The sequence below is a fragment of the Elephas maximus genome, chromosome 19 (genome assembly GCF_024166365.1).
Source record: "Elephas maximus indicus isolate mEleMax1 chromosome 19, mEleMax1 primary haplotype, whole genome shotgun sequence".
Lineage (NCBI taxonomy): Eukaryota > Metazoa > Chordata > Mammalia > Proboscidea > Elephantidae > Elephas > Elephas maximus.
Genome location: NC_064837.1, coordinates 70024653 through 70040465, shown reverse-complemented (window position 1 = coordinate 70040465; position 15813 = coordinate 70024653). Strand labels below are relative to the sequence as shown.

The 15813-nt window shown below is 49.9% G+C and overlaps 1 protein-coding gene across 9 annotated transcripts in view; it reads right to left on the bottom strand.

Moving 5' to 3' along the window:
- Window positions 1-3271, bottom strand: part of CARD14 (caspase recruitment domain family member 14) — a 51581-nt gene extending 48310 nt beyond the window's left edge. For all 9 annotated transcript variants that reach the window (XR_007513948.1, XR_007513949.1, XM_049858970.1 and 6 more), the window contains exon 1: window positions 3166-3271. The gene's annotated coding sequence lies outside the window, so the exon portion shown is untranslated. The remainder of the gene's footprint in view (window positions 1-3165) is intronic.
- Between the last annotated feature and the right edge of the window lie 12542 nt (window positions 3272-15813).

Genomic DNA, 15813 nt, shown 5'->3' with positions numbered 1-15813 from the left:
ATCTTGTGTTTGTAAAGCACAGATACACACACTTGTAGCTGTTGGCTGCCATCGGGTCGGTTCGGACTCATGGCAAACCTGTGTGTCAGAGTAGAACTGTGCTCCACAGGGTTTTCAAGGCTGTGACCTTTTGGAAGGAGATCACTGGGGCTTTCTCCTGGGTAGATTTGAACCACCAACCTTTCTGCTAGTAGTCGAGCACTTAATCGCCACGCCAGTCAGGGACTCCTGATATACAGGCTGCATGAGCCGGTGTGCAGTTTGTCACTAGAGCTGCTGCTGAATGTAGCCCCTGTCACTCAGCTCTACACGTAGAAATGATTGTTACACATACTTCCTCCCAGTAAAAAGTTTTCAAAAGAAGTTCCATCAGAGGTCAGTTCGGGAAAACATCTGGCAAGGCTGTCAAGGAGGCGATGATGGAAACAAGGCTGAGAAACGCTGTTCTCAGATAGATGGGAATGCTTTGGGTGGTGGACCCCGGAACCCAGCCACCAGAGGCCTCTCCCGGGGTCCTGGCAACGTGGTGGAAACGGGGCAAAAGCTGTGTCTCGCGTAGAAAGCTAGTTGCCTTTGAGTTGACTCTGACTCATCATGACCACATGTGTGTCCGAATAGAACTGTGCTCCACAGTGTTTTCAATGGCTGATTTTTTGGAAGTAGATCGCCAGGCCTTTCTTTCAGTGTGCCTCTGGGTGGACTCAAACCTCTAACCTTTCGGTTAGTAGCTGAGTACATTTACTGTTTGCACCACCCAGGTGCACCCTTGCATAGACAGTGCCCTGGCTTTACTTGGCGGGGGACGCCTGCCATTTTTCAGCATGGAAGTGTCACCCTCGATGGGAGGCTGGTGGGCCCTGCTGTCTAGTCAGTGGTCCAAGTGGGCAGATGTTCCCTCTCCCTGCTTGTGGTGGCTGTAACGCCCTCTCCACCCACCCAGGACTCGAATCCTGGGTGCAGGGCAGGTGGCGGAGGCTCAGGGCAGAGTGGAGGATGCCCGCCCTGCAGGGACACTTACTGCAAATGGTCATGGGAGCTGGCCACCAGTCTGCACACTGACCAGGGGGTGACAAGAGCTCCTCACCCGCTCTACAGGGTTTCCCCAGCTCCTGTTGCTTTAGAATGAGCTTCACACTTTTTGCCACATCCAGTTTCCACCCAGCGCTGAACCTCAAACACACAAACGCTCTACATAAGATTGAGCACCTGGCACTGTCTACTCTAACCGAACCCTAAACCGTAGAAGCAGAGCCAGTCTCGGGAAGACAAGTCTCTGAGTGGCTGAGATGCAGCCTCCGGGCAGACTCTGCCTGTCCATTTCACAATCTCTGGTCTGTTTGCATAAAGCACTCAGCACAGCTTGCTGGGAAAGCCCCTAGCTGCGGCTGTCCAGGCGCTACGCTAAGGAATCTAGAATCTTACCTCGGGAGGACCTCAGGTCACCCGGCCAGCCTCCCACTCCGTGGGGACACACCTGGCTTGGCCACACCCATGTTCCCACTGAGTCACTCCCCTCCCTCCCAGCACTGGCATTTGGACCCATTAATCCACGTAAAAAGAGCCCTGATGGCGTAGTGCTAACCAGAAGGTTGGCAGTTCAAGCCCACCAGTGGCTCCTTAGGAGAAAGACTTGGCAATCTGCTCCCGTAAAGATGACAGTCTAGGAGACCCTAGGTGGCAGTTCTGCTCTGTCACATGGGATTGCCGTGACTTGGAACCAACTGGACGGCACAAAACAGCGACCTTTATTTGGAGTCTCTGGGTGGTACAGATGGTTAACATGCTTGCTGCTAACCAAAAGGTTGGAGATTCTAGTCCACCCAGAGATGCCTTGAAAGAAAGACCTGGCGATCTGCTCCCATAAAGATGACAGCCTAGGAAACCCTATGGGGCAGTTCTACTCTGTCACATGAGGACCGGAAATTGACTTGATGGCACCTAGCAACAACCACAATCCATTTAAAGAATTCAAACATGCATTTAAACTGTGGACTATTCCAAGCATATAAAAAAAGTCCTGCAAATGGGATAACAGATATCTGTGCACCCAGTATGCAGACTGAACAAGCCTAAACAGTTGGTGCTTCGGATTTCATCTTAAGGGTAACCAAAAACCAAACCCAGTGCCGTTGAGTCGATTCTGACTCATAGTGACCCTATAGGACAGAGTAGAACTGCCCCGTAGAGTTTCCAAGGAGCGCCTGGCGGATTCGAACTGCCGACCCTTTGGTTAGCAGCTGTAGCACTTAACCACTATGCCACCAGGGTTTGGGTATGCATCATTAAAGCAAAGCTGATCCCTTTTGGTTCCCTTCTGTTCTGGTCCCTGCCTTCTCTGCCCAGAGGTCACTAGTAGGCACATTAAATAAATCATTTTCTTCATATGTATCTGTCTACAAACAATATATGGTATTTTTGCATGTTTCGAATGTTGTATAAGCAGCATAATCGCGCACATAGTGTTTGTACATAGTGTGTTAGAGATTTATCACGTTGATGGATACGATGCTACTTCACATTTTAACTGTTCTATATATGAACAAACCAAAACTGATTTATCTGCGCTCCTGTGGGTAGGCATTAGGCTGTTTCTAGTTTTTCTCCAGAGGGGAGTGGTGTTTCAGTGGTAGAATTTTTGCCCACGTGTAGGAGGCCAGGGTGCGATTCCTAGCCAATGCACCTCAAGCAAACCTACCACCCAGCTGTCAGTGGAGGCTGTGATGCTGAACAGGTTTCAGCAGTGCTTCCAGACTAAGACAGACTAGGGAGAAAGGCCTGGCAATCTATTTCCCAAAAATCAGCCTGTGGAAACCCTATGGCTCATGATGATCCTCTGTGCGTGCAGTTGCCCTGAGTCAGAAGCTGGCTAGACAACATTTCTTTCCACCACACACGGTGCTGCGTGACCGTCCTGTGTCCCCTGGGTATGCATGTGAGCGTTTCTCCCAGACCCTTTAATTCCTGTGATTTCTTTCCCTTTGGAATGACAAGTGGGACCGGCTGCAGTTGTATGCCTCTTGAAGAGGTCTGTAGGCTAAAAATGCTTGACACCCATAGCGAACCACTTGTTAGCTAGAAAAATGGAAAAATTTTCTGTTGGCTGGTCCTGTCTCCATGAACAACCCCAGCAGCCCACCCAAGGACCCGGGTCTCTTGAGTACTCACAGGGAGAGGCTCAGGTTAGGATTTGCAGGAACCCCCACGGAGGCTGGGCTGCAGTGTCTCCCCTGCGGCTGGAGCTCAGGGCCAGGTGTGGTGCTGGCGGCTGGCTCCCTTCTCTGCAGGCAGTCAGGTGGGGCTGAGGCCAGGCAGGAAGAGCTTGGTGCCAAACCTGTTCCAACGGGGCTGATGGCTGTTTCAGACCATGTGACTTGCTCCGAAACTCAAAGTTCGGGCACCAAGGACTAACGCAAAGAAAAAAAAAAGGAGAGTCCAACCCTGATCCGGGAAATAATCCACTGATCTTTGCCCCTTTGCTGTTTGCTTGGTGACTCCTGGAGTTCTGAGGGGCTGAACAGGTTTCTGGGCTGAACCTGGGCTTTCAGCCCTAGGGTGCTGTTACAGATAGAGTTGTGGCCTGCAAAATGCGTACCAGCTTGGCTAGGCCGTGATTCCCAGGATTATGTGGTTGTGCTCCATTTTGTGATCTGATGTAATTGTCCTATGTGTTGTAAATCCTAATCTCTGCCTGTGGTTTATGAGGCAAGATTAGGTTATGTTAAAGAGGATCAGGGTGGGATACAACATCCTTACTCAGATCACAGCCCTGATCCGTGTAAGAGGAGCTTTCTGAGGTATGGCCTGCATCACCTTTTATCTTACAAGAGATAAAAGGAGAGGGAAGCAAGCAGGGAGACATGGAGACCTCATACCACCAAGCAAGAGCCAGAAGTGGAGTGCGTCCTTTGGACCTGGGGTCCCTGCTGGGAAAAACTTCTAGACTAGGGGAAGATTGATGACAAGGACCTTCCCCAAGAGCCGACAGAGGAAGCCTTCCCCTGGAGCTGGGACCCCGAGTTTGGGCTTCTAGCCTCCTAGACTGTGAGAGCATAAATTTCTCTTCGTTGAGGCCATCCACTTGTGGTATTTCTGTTATAGCAGCACTAGATAACTAAGACAGGTATGAAGAAGAGTTATGAGCACAGTAGTCCCCCATTGTGTCCCGAGCCCGTCTGGGACCCTCATCACGGGCCAGCCCTACTAACACCTTACCCCCCAGACTCCTTACCTGGAGACAGGGACCTGCTGGAGAGAGAGATGGGGGTGGGAAAGAGCCTGGAGATTTCACTAGGTGAGCCCTGTCTTGAAGCCACTCGCTTCTGCTTATTTTAGGGGCAAGTTTGATCGATGCTCATGAATCTGGGGATTTGGAAATTGGCAAAGTTCTAGAGTGCCCACTGGCCTCCAAGACTGTGTTGTTAATACTGTGTGCTTGCATGGAAGGCCCTGGAGCTCCTTGAATCACCACCCAGTTAGGAGCTGGCATCATGGGTGTGCCCCTCAGAATCAAGACAACTTACACCCTACAAGTTCCCTGGGTAGTGCACACGGCTAAGTGCTCAGCTGCTAACTGAAGGTTAGAGGTTGGAGACTACACAGAGGTGCCTCAGAAGAAAAGCCTGGCAATCTACTTCTGAAAAGTCAATCATTGAAAACCCTGTGGAGCAGGGGGTGGCAGTGGATGGTGGGGAATGCAGAACAGAATTTGAGATTCTTATGGACTCCAGACTTTTTGGAGCCATGGGGGCTGGCTGAACACCTGAAACTATTGCTGTGAGCTAATCTTTGAATATTAAACCAAAAATATTCCCTGAAGTCTTCTTAAAACCAAATAATGGCTTAGCTTAACTTGTAAAAAATGTCTGCCTTGACCATGGTGCTCTTTTAAGAACTATCTTCAGGGGATCAAACTGACAGCAGCCACTGGAAAAGTTAGATAGGAGCCTTAGGGGGCAGCGAGTTAATGGGGGCGAGACAATTCGGGAAAGGAAGGCGAGAATGGTTGCACAACTCGAGGAATGTAATCAACGTCACTGAACTGTAGAGACTGTTGAATTGGTGTATGTTTTGCTGTGCATATTCTAAATAATAACAACAAAATAAATAAAATTAAAAAGAAAACCCTTTAGAGCACAGTTCTACTCTGACACACACAGGGTCGCCGGGAGTCAGACCTGATGAGACAGCGATTGTTTTTGCAGAACGGGCAGTGACATCTGCAGGGTGCAGTGCAGAGCGGAAACGAGGTGCCCGGGTTTACCAAGCATTCAGAGTTCAAGATGGTGACAGCACAGTATTAATAAAGCCCCACCTATGAGACTGGCCAGGCCCTGCTCTGCAAGGCCTGGGGCTCTCCCAGCCCCCAAATATCTGATGTATACCTTTCTTTTGGTAATAATGAACTTATTTATTGAGCCAAGGTTTTAAAAAGGAGGAAAACCTTCACACTTGTCATTGAATGAGGCAGATTACTGTTATATAGAGTAACAAAAATTAAAAATGTAGAATAAAGGCAAAAACAAGGAGAAAAATTGAACTTTAAAAAAAAAAAAAGCACAAAAACCCTACATACTAAATTATACACACCAAGCATTGGTCCAGTCTTACATCAATCCTTTAGCAATTGAACACCACCATGGTTTTCTACCTTGTCCCACCTGGTGGGTGTAAATCTAAGTTCCTCCCTTGTCCAGGTGATTCTTTTGTGATGGGCATTGCTATGCTCTGGGAGGAATAGACCACACCCTGGCACCTGGGGTTGGTGGGCTTGTCGGGCCTTGGAGCACAGGGGAGAGCTGGAGTGCCAAGTGGAGACCCCTTTCTTGTGGCTGTTGGGGTGACACCGCTTGGGAGCCAGAACAGGGCAGGAGTGTAGACAGGCTTGCTCTGTGGCCCCAGGGAATTAATTACTCAGCCTCTGGGTGACCTGGAGCAGGGGAGTCTGGTCAACCACCAAGGACCAAAGAACGGGCAACAATTCCAGCAGCATCCTTCCCTGGTCCAGTCCTGCCTGGCGAGGGCCTCCATCTTTGCTTGCCCAGCTCCTGCCTGGAAACAGGGTGGAATGGCAATAAGATCCCCTGGGTTCTCCAGCCCAGCGCCTGCTCAAGGTGACCCAAGACGACAACGGGGATCTTCTCCCAGGATTTTTCTACCTGGAGCTGTGGAAACTAGCTCTTCTTGCTTCTTACCCCAGTTGTGGAGCCGAAAGATCCCAGGGCTTTGTACACCCATGTTCACACAGCAGCATTCACAAGAGCCAAAAGGTGGGGACAACCTAAAAGTCCACCAACAGATGAATGGATATACACATGTGGTCTGCCCACACAATGGAATATTAACAAAACCCAAACTTACTGCCTTCCAGTTGATTCCAGCTCACAGCAACCCTACAGGACAGAGTAAAACTGCCCCATAGGGTTTCCAAGGCTGTAATCTTTATGGAAGCAGATGGCCACATCTTTCTCCTGAGGATCGGCTGGTGGGTTTGAACTGCTGACCTTTTAGTTAGCAACAGAGCACTTTAACCACTGTGCCACCACTCAACCATAAAAAGAAATAAAGTGCGGATACATGCTACAACGTGGATGAACCTTGAAAACACGATGCTGAGTGAAAGAAGCCAGACCAAAAGGCCACGTATTGTAGGATCCCGTATATATGAAACGTCCAGAATCAGGGAAATCCATATACAGAGAAAGTAGATCACTGGTTGCTTAGGGATTGGGGAAGGAGTTTTTGGGTGGCGCAAACAGTTAAGCACTTGGCTGCTGGCAGAAAGGTTGGTGGTTCAAACCCACCTAGAGCTCCATGAGAGAAAGACCTGGCGATCTGCTTCCGTAAAGACTGCGGCCTAGGAAACCCCATGGAGCATTTCTTCCCTGTCACGTGGGGTGGCTGCAACTCGGAATGGACTCGATGGCACCCAACAACAACAGTGGGGATTGGGGGTGGGTGGGCTGGTGACGGCTAAGGGATGGGACTTCTCTTTGGTACGATGGAGATGTTGTAAGACTGATCATGGATATACCAGAAGCCACTGTACTGTGTGCTTTGAATGGGTGAGTTGTGTGGTGTGTGGATTGTATCTCAATAAACCAACAAAAACCAAACCCAGTGCCGTTGAGTCGATTCTGACTCATAGCGACCCTATAGGACAGAGTAGAACTGCCCCATAGAGTTTCCAAGGAGTGCCTGGCAGATTCGAACTGCTGGCCCTTTGGTTGGCAGCCATAGCACTTAACCACTAGGCTACCAGCGTTTCCACATCTCAATAAGGCTGTTAAAACAAAAAGATCCCAGAGCTGTCAGTGACATGCCTGCTTTTCCTCTGGCTCCAGTCTCGCCAGGACGCAGGAGGTGGCAGGAGGAACCTCCACTGGGGGCCCAGCTTGGACCTGCCATGCTGGGGCCTGTGCCAGCTGTTGACATGTGGGGCCCCTCGCACTCCCTTGTCTTTTTTCCCAGGCCAGGCTCCCATCACAGCCAAGCACCCGGACAGCCGGGTGTCACAGCCCACATGGGTGCCCACCCCTGTCTGCTCCTGTTCTCTGCCCTAGAGGTGGGGAGCGGGACCTGTTTCTGTCCTTTCTGTCCCTGACACTCCCTCATTCCAGCACTCCGTTCCCCCTGGTTCACGCTGTGACCCCCAGAAATGCCTCTCCGTGTGCAGAGGCATCTGGGGGTTTCCCTTGCTCCTTAGCTGACGACTCAATGAGTGCGGCCACCTCCAACTACGTAAAGCTGAAACTTAGCACATAAAGTCAATCCCAATCGTAAAGAGCACGCATGAGGCTTTCACAGAACCCCTTGCCCCCAGCTCCTGGCTAAATGAACCAAAAAGTGTTTTTTTTTAAAAAAAAAAAGTGAAGGAAAACAGCAGCAGCAGCTACAAACGGAACACTTAGATTGCCTTCAGCAATTCCATCATTTTGTTCTTCAGTTAAAGTCAAGTGAAATTACTTTTTACGGCTTGATCCCCTTTCTGTAAAACGACATTGCTCTGTCTCTCTAGCAGTCTCTCCATCTATATACCTATCCATTTGTCCATCTAATCTGTCCGTCTGTCTGTCTGTTCTTCAGCACACGTGCCTGTGTGTGTGTACATGTGACAGACACAGAGAGAGAGAAAAGGAAGAGAGAGGGAGATACAATGACAGAGAGATGGAGAGAGAGAAAGAAGGGGAGAGTACCCTGGCAGAGTCTGCATGCTGTTCACCTACACCAATACCTGATATTTGTGGTGGTAGAATTTTAGGGAATCTGTTGCTTTCTTCTTTTTTGGTATTAAAGTTTTTAGAATAAGAAAACATGAATCTGATAAAAGCCATAAAGGCATTATTTCAGAAAACAATTAACTCAGTTGATCCAACAGAGAAGGACACAGGTGTCATCCCAGAAGCATTCACCATGGGCCAGACACCCCTGGGTCCCGGCGTGCCTGGACCGTCTCGGTTTATGCCTCTTGTCCTGGTGTCATTACTAACAGCACCCCCCTTTCTTTCTCAGAATGATGCAGTGGGGGAGATAAATTATCACAGCAAAGGGGTCACAGGTGTCCAGAGGCCCAGCCCCCCAAACCTCCTTCCCCAGAAGAGCCTCTGTTCTTGTTTCCCCTCAGCTGTGGGTACGGGAGAGGGTGGGGGCAGGCCAGGGAACGACCAGCACTGGCTGAAGTGGAAAGTTCTGAAACAGCCACAGGAAGGGGAAGGGAAGACTTGGGTGGACCGTATACTATCTGTGGGAAGGGTAACTCTTTCTCACCCTTGGGACAGCATTGCCTTACTCCCACTTAATAGAGGAAAGCGTCTTCGTGAAACCCTCATATTTCCCTAAAAATCTCTCCCCAAACATCCACTTTAATAGGCATTGAACCTGAGCCTGGAGGTTCAAAAACAGATGAGAAATACAGACAGGCCTGAATTGTGACCCCAAGGCCTTCCTTTGTCTGGGGTCAATGACCCTGTGAATAAGTTGGCTCCAGGGAGTTAATGACCCCAAAACTGGGGCTCGCAGAATATGAATTTTTGTTTCTAGCAAATGGCCTGCCGTTGGGTATTGTATTTTATAGAGATGCCTAGGGGCCATCTGCAGCTGAAACTCTGGCTGCTCCAGACACCCAGGTCTCTGAGGATGCCATGAGGACCAGGACTGGTTGAGAAGCAAGTCCTAAGGGACTGCAGAGCTTCTCTGGGGGGGGTCTTCTAGTCCAACTGTCAGCCCCCCCAACACACACACACTCAACCAGAGCATCTCCCCATGGAAAGACCCCAGGGCAGGGCAATAGCACCTACCTTGATGATGACTTCTCCTCCCACCAAAGTCAACTCAGAAAGTCTGGGCCACTCAAGCCAGAGGGGCCTTACCAGGGCACGAAGACAGAGCTTTCTCTAGGACTCTCCAAACCCCAACTTCCCCCAGGGTCCCGAGGTCCCCAAAGCCATACTGGGGTTTAGTACAAGCAAGAGTAGCCAAGTAACAGTCTCTCTAGTCCATGCTTCTTGTAGTGAACCAGCTTACAAGACATTCCCAAATGGCAATGAGAAATGTCGGGGTTTCTTTGCAACTAGTTGGCCCCAACTTAAATTGGAGTTAGTTCTACAGTAGAGAAAGCTTAGCTCGGAGGTCCCTAAGGATATTCTAAACCCTATAGAGGTCTTCCATGGTCTTCTTCTAATCCTACAGAAGTTTTAGAGAGCTAGGGACCATGAGTCCTGAGCACCTAAGATGGGTCACTGCTATTTGACCCCTCCCCATGCCCAAGGGTCACACACACACGCATACACATAAGTGGATGCACACACGTGTGCACACACACGCATGTACATGCTGGCACAATGTCACATGCACATACCCCCAAGCACGTGTAGGACTCCAGAAAGGAAGGAATGATCTACATAAAGGCTGAGGAAATTGATGGTCCATAAACATGGTAAGCTAGGGCAGATGGTCACCAGCACAAAGCCAAGTGGCATCTCTTGCCCACCTCGACCACAGCCAGGCACCACAGCACCATGTTGAATGTCTAGCTCTGTCCTTCCCACCAACACCATGCTGCTGGTCCTTCTCACCCTCTACCTGAACTGAGGAACCTTCCTCGCTCTTCCTGGGTCCTGAGGTGACAGTGGGGTGAGAAGGCAAGGGCAGGAGAACGGTGATTATCTCTCACAGCCAGGTGTTGTCAGGTGGCCTTTCACAGCCAGAGAGCTCCACAGGTCACTTTACCCAGCAAAATGGGGCCAGTTGTTTTCACCTCTCTCATACACCAGGTGCCCCTCACTCCTCATGAGGGAGAGCTACCCCCTTGTTCCCCCGGGACAGCAGCCCCATGCCCCCACATGCTGACCTGCTCTCCGTGGGACAGACTCCATGAGGGTGCCTCGGCGTCCTCAGAAGCAGTGACCAGCCTGCTTCAGCCTCGGGCTGACAGGGCTGCCCAAACAGTAGCAGACAAGCCAGTTTGATGACATGTCACCGGGGGCCCTGCCCACAGAGCCATATATGGCACCTCCACACACACCTGAATCAGCCAACACATCCCCATGGCAAGGATGACGTGTGTGAGGAGTCTGTTTCGCGGGACCGCCACAAGAGCCACCGGGACCACCTGAGAACTGGCTGTCCACCTGGCTGACTCTCAAGAGGGGATGCTGGAGGATCTTAGGTGGTGAACAGTCAACCCAGCTCATCATGATTCTCACCCTTGGAAAAGCCTTAGGAAGATAAGGCTGGATTCTGGAGCCCTTCTTTGGTTCTCAGGGCCCTCAGTGGCAAAAATTGGCTACACTAAACCAAAAAAACAAATATCAAAAACCAAAATGCCAAACCCAATGCTGTTGAGTTGATTCTGACTCATAGCAACCCTATAAGACAGAGTAGAACTGCCCCATAGGGTTTCCAAGGAGTGGCTGGTGGATTTGAACTGTCAACCTTTCAGTTAGCAGTCACAGCTCTTAACCATGGAGCCACCAGGGCTCCTCTAGACTAACTGAAAGGTTGGCAGTTCAAACCCACCCAGCAGTGCCAGGGCTGGCAAGGATTATAGCCGAGAAAACCCTATGGAGCTCAGTTCTACTCTATAACACATAGGGTTACCATGTGTTGCAATCGACTCAACAGCAACAGGTTTGGTATTTTGGTTTTTGGTTCTCATGATTAATTACCGGTGGTATTTAGCTAATTATAATGTTTTGTTGTTGTTAGATGCTGTCGAGTTGCCTCCAGTTCATAGTGACCTTATGTATACCAGAATGAAACATCGCCTAGTCCTACACCATCCTTACAATCGTTGCAATGTCTGAACCCATTGTTGCAGTCACTGTCTGAGTCTATCTCATTGAGGGTCTCCCATTTTTCTGCTGACCCTCTATTTTACCAAGCTTAATGTCTTCCTCCAGCAATCGGTCTCTCCTTATGACACATCCAAAATAGGTAAGACAAAGTTGCTTCTAAGTAGCATTCCATATGTACTTCCAGGACAGATTTGTTCATTCTTCTGGCAGCAATATTCTTTGCCAAGATGACAATTCAAATGCATCAGTTCCAATGGGCCTCTCAAAAATCCACATTTGATGACTACTACTTAAATTTAGATGGAAAGCATTGGCTGTAGGTCTGCAGCAGCTGATAACCTCTCACACCTGCATTGCCATGCCCTGATCATCTCCTGCCTGGCCCTGCAACGACCCCCTAACTGGTTCCTCCCAGGCTCCCCACAGTCAATTCCCAACACAGCAGTTATAGGATCCCATGAAAGCCTGAGTCAGGTCAGCCTCTGGTCTACAAGTCCTCAAGTTCTCACCATGACCTGTGAGGCCCTGCTTATCTGGAACCCCCCGACCTCCTCGCCCATCACCCTTTCCCTCATTCACCTGCTCCAGACACACGGGCCTCCTTGTAGTCCTTGAATGTTCCAGACACACTCCTGCCCCAGGGCCTTTGCACTTGCTGATTGCTCTGTCTAAAACACTCTTCCTGAAGGTATCCATGCCGCTCCTTTCTCACCTCCTTCACAACACTACTCAAGGGTCACCTTCCCAGAGAGGCCTTTCCAGGTGGCTCTATATAAAACTGCAGACTTCCTGCCCTTCCAGGTTTCATTTGCCTCTATTGAATGTATCATCCCCTGACACACCATGTATTTTGATTCCTTACTGGTTTCCTGCCTGGTTCCCCACTGTGGGCATGTCACTTCCTCCACAAGGACAGGAACTCTTGTCTTTCTTGTTCTCTGCTGTGTCTCCACCCTAAGGATGGTGGTGCTTCATGAGTCTTGGATGAACGACTGAGTAAATACTGGCCTGATTCTCAATGACGCTGACCAGGAGGAAGGGAAATCCATCGAGTCATGGCCTGTCTCAGCAGGGAAGACTCAAGGATGGTCATTCAGACAGATAAAGGTGGGTTGGTTTCCAAGGCCACATAGCTAGTTGGTGGCAGAACAGCAACCAGAACTATCGGAGACCTGCCTGTCTATCTGGTCAGCCCACAGAAGGTGCTGATTAAGAGGATACTGGAAGATCTTAAGGAAGACCAAAGAAGAATTGATGCCTTAGAATTATGGTGTTGGTGAAAAATATTGAATGTACCATGGACTGCCAGAAGAATGAACAAGTCTGTCTTGGAAGAAGTACAGCCAGAAAGTTCCTTAAAAGCAAGGATGGTGAGACTTTGCCTTACATACTTTGGACATTTTATCAGAAGGGATTGGTCCCTGGAGAAGAATGTCATGCCTAATAAAGTAGAAGGTCAGCGAAAAAGAGGAAGACCCTCAACAAGATGGATTAACACAGTGGCTGCAACAATGGGCTCAAGCAAAGCAAAGATGGTGGAGGATGGTACAGGACTGGGCAGTATTTCCTTCAGTGGTACATAGGATTGCTCGACAGCACCTAACAACAACAGAGGATCTTAGTTAGGGAGAATCCACTCTCTTCTGTGAACAGTCAACCCAGTTCAGCATAATTCTGATCCTTGGAAGAATCCTAGGAACCCAAATCTCTCCTGGTGCTGACGCAGGTACGGCTGTAGCTGCTGGGCAGCGACACGGATCTTGGGGCAGACCCAGACTCAGGCTCAAGCAGAGCCCCGGCTTGTCACGCAGAGCACCCCCTTGCCTTGGCCAGTTACTGAACCTTGGCTTCCTGACCTCTCCAAAGGGCTGACAATGGTACCTACTCGTCACCACGCCTGGCATACAGAGTGTTCTAGATAACCACAGGGAACACAGAGACACCATCATTATGGGGGAAAGAGGAGCTGACAGAGTGTACTGAAGGTGGAAGGAGCCTTGCAAAGTCTCTGTCGCTAAGACCAAAATGACCGCTGAATGACCAAGAGCTATAGAAACAGAGTTAAGGAAATCTCCTCCTGGACTCTGAGCTTCTTGAGGGCAAAAACTGTACCCCAGTCACCACTGTGTCCTTGGGAGGACCCCACTGTTGTTCTGTATCACACAAGATTGCAGCTGGGACATGCTCTGAAAGTCCATAAACAGTTTTCTGGTAACCCAGCTAGGGTGAAAGGGTATCCATCACCTGCGGAAATGCCAAGGGGCTGGGCTGTAGCTGGTACTGTGACAGCGCCATCTAGTGGCCCCTCATTCCTTGGCCAACGATCAATGAAGGCTTATTGATGAGAACTGGAACCTGGGCCAGCCATAGGGTTCCCCCGGGCCATACTTTATTTACGCATAACATTTAAGGGGCTGGGGAGAGGCTCCTGGATTTGCCTTGAAATCATGGGGTTTGCTCCACGTGAGATGGAGGCTTTACGTAAATGTAAAGACCCTGTAGTTGTTTCCTGCCATTGAGTCAGCTCCCAATGTATAGTGACCCCATGCACAACAAAACAAAACGCTGCCCAGTCCTGTGCCATCTTCGCAATCACTGGTATGCTTGAGTCCACTGTTTTTTTCAGCCACTGTGTATTTTGAGCCCCTTACAACCTAGGGGGCTCATCTTCTAGCACTATATTGGAAAATGTTCTCTTGTGATCCATAGAGATTTCACTGGCTGATTTTTGGAAATAGAACACTGGGCCTTTCTTCCTAGTCTGTCTGCAAGTTCTCCTGAAAACTGTCCACGACGGGTGACTCTGCTGGTATGTGAAATACCAGTGGCATAGCTTCCAGCATCATAGCAACACGCAAGCCACCACAGTAGGACAAACTGACAGATGGGTGGTGGCCCTGTAGGTACAAGTCAGGCCTATAAAAGGGAACTCCCAAGAATAGGAGTTTAGATGAGGAAGACAACCCCAACCCATCGCCCTGCTGTGGGCAGGAACTGGATGGAAGATCAGGATATGTACACAGGAGCATTATGATTCTTCGCTCTTGTAACTAGTGATTGGAAAGACTCCAGGACTTCTTCCACAACATTCTAAATGGGTTCCCAACCACCTGAGTGAGTGTCTCAGGTGGGGCCGGGTGGAGCTCTGGGGCTTGTCTTCTTCCCTGACCTGGGGGTTCCAGCTCCACACCCAGCTCCAGCCCCCACCACGGCTCTTCTACCGCAGGAAAACAGGAGGAGCCCAGCCCTGGCAGCAAGATGGTGAGTGGGGTGAGGAAGAGCAGGAAGAGGCTATTTCCAGAAGAGCTGGTAGAACGGGTCACTCCCTGCTGCTGCTCACTCCCGAGCAAGGGACTGAGCGAGCACCACCCTCATGCACACAGCTGCCCACCTGCCACCTCTCAGGTGCAGACTAGCTAAGTCAGACCTGGAGTCCCTGGGAGGTGCACATGATGGAGGCACTCAGCTGCTACCTGGAAGGCTGGGGGGTCGAGTCCATCCGGAGGCACTTTGGAGGACAGGCCTGGTGATCTACTTCTGAAAAATCAACTGATGAAGACCCTATGGAACACAGTTCTACTCTGACACAGATGGGGTCACCATGAGTTGGAATTGACTTCAGGACAACTGGTTAATGATTTTGCTCCAAAGCCATCATGACACTGTTACCCATGCCTTCCCCATCCCATAATGGTGCACCCAACTGCTCATACTGGAAACCCAGGAGTAATCTTCATACTCCTCGAACCCTAACCACCTGTCCATTCCATCCATCAGCCCTGTTGATCTCTCCCCTGGCGCCATCTCCATGTGACAACTCAAACAGCTGCCACCATGTCTCCAGCTGGGCTTCTTGCCCCCTCTTGCACCCCACACTCCATCCTCAACCACACAGCCAGGGGAGCTTTCTACCTGTTTACCAAAAGCCACCCTCCCCCTTCCCGCTACAGATTGAATTGCATGTCCTAAAAAGATAATCTGAAGCTGTAGGCCCTCCTACCTGTAAACGTGACCCTGTTTGGAAATAGGGTCTTTGAAGATGTAGCAGTCAGGTTAATATAAGGTAATATGGAGTAAGATGGTCTTAAAGCCATGGTATTTTCAATCGCATCTTATGCATGTGAAAGCTGGACGATGAATAAGGAAGACCGAAGAATTGACGCCTCTGAATTGTGTGTTGGCGAAGAATATTGAATATACCATGGACTGCCAAAAGAACGGATGAATCTGTCTTGAAGAGTACTACCAGAATGCTCCTTAGAGGCAAGGATGGCGAGACTGCATCTTACATACTTTGGACATGTTGTTAGGAGGGATCAGTCCCTGGAGAAGGACGTCGTGCTTGGTAAAGGACAGGGTCAGCGGAAAAGAGGAAGACCCTCAAACAGGTGGATTGATACAGTGGCTGCAACAATGAGCTCAAGCGTAACGACGACTGTAAGGATGGCGCAGGACTGGGCAGTGTTTCGTTCTGTTGTGCATAAGGTCACTATGAGTCGGAACTGATTCGACAACGGCACCT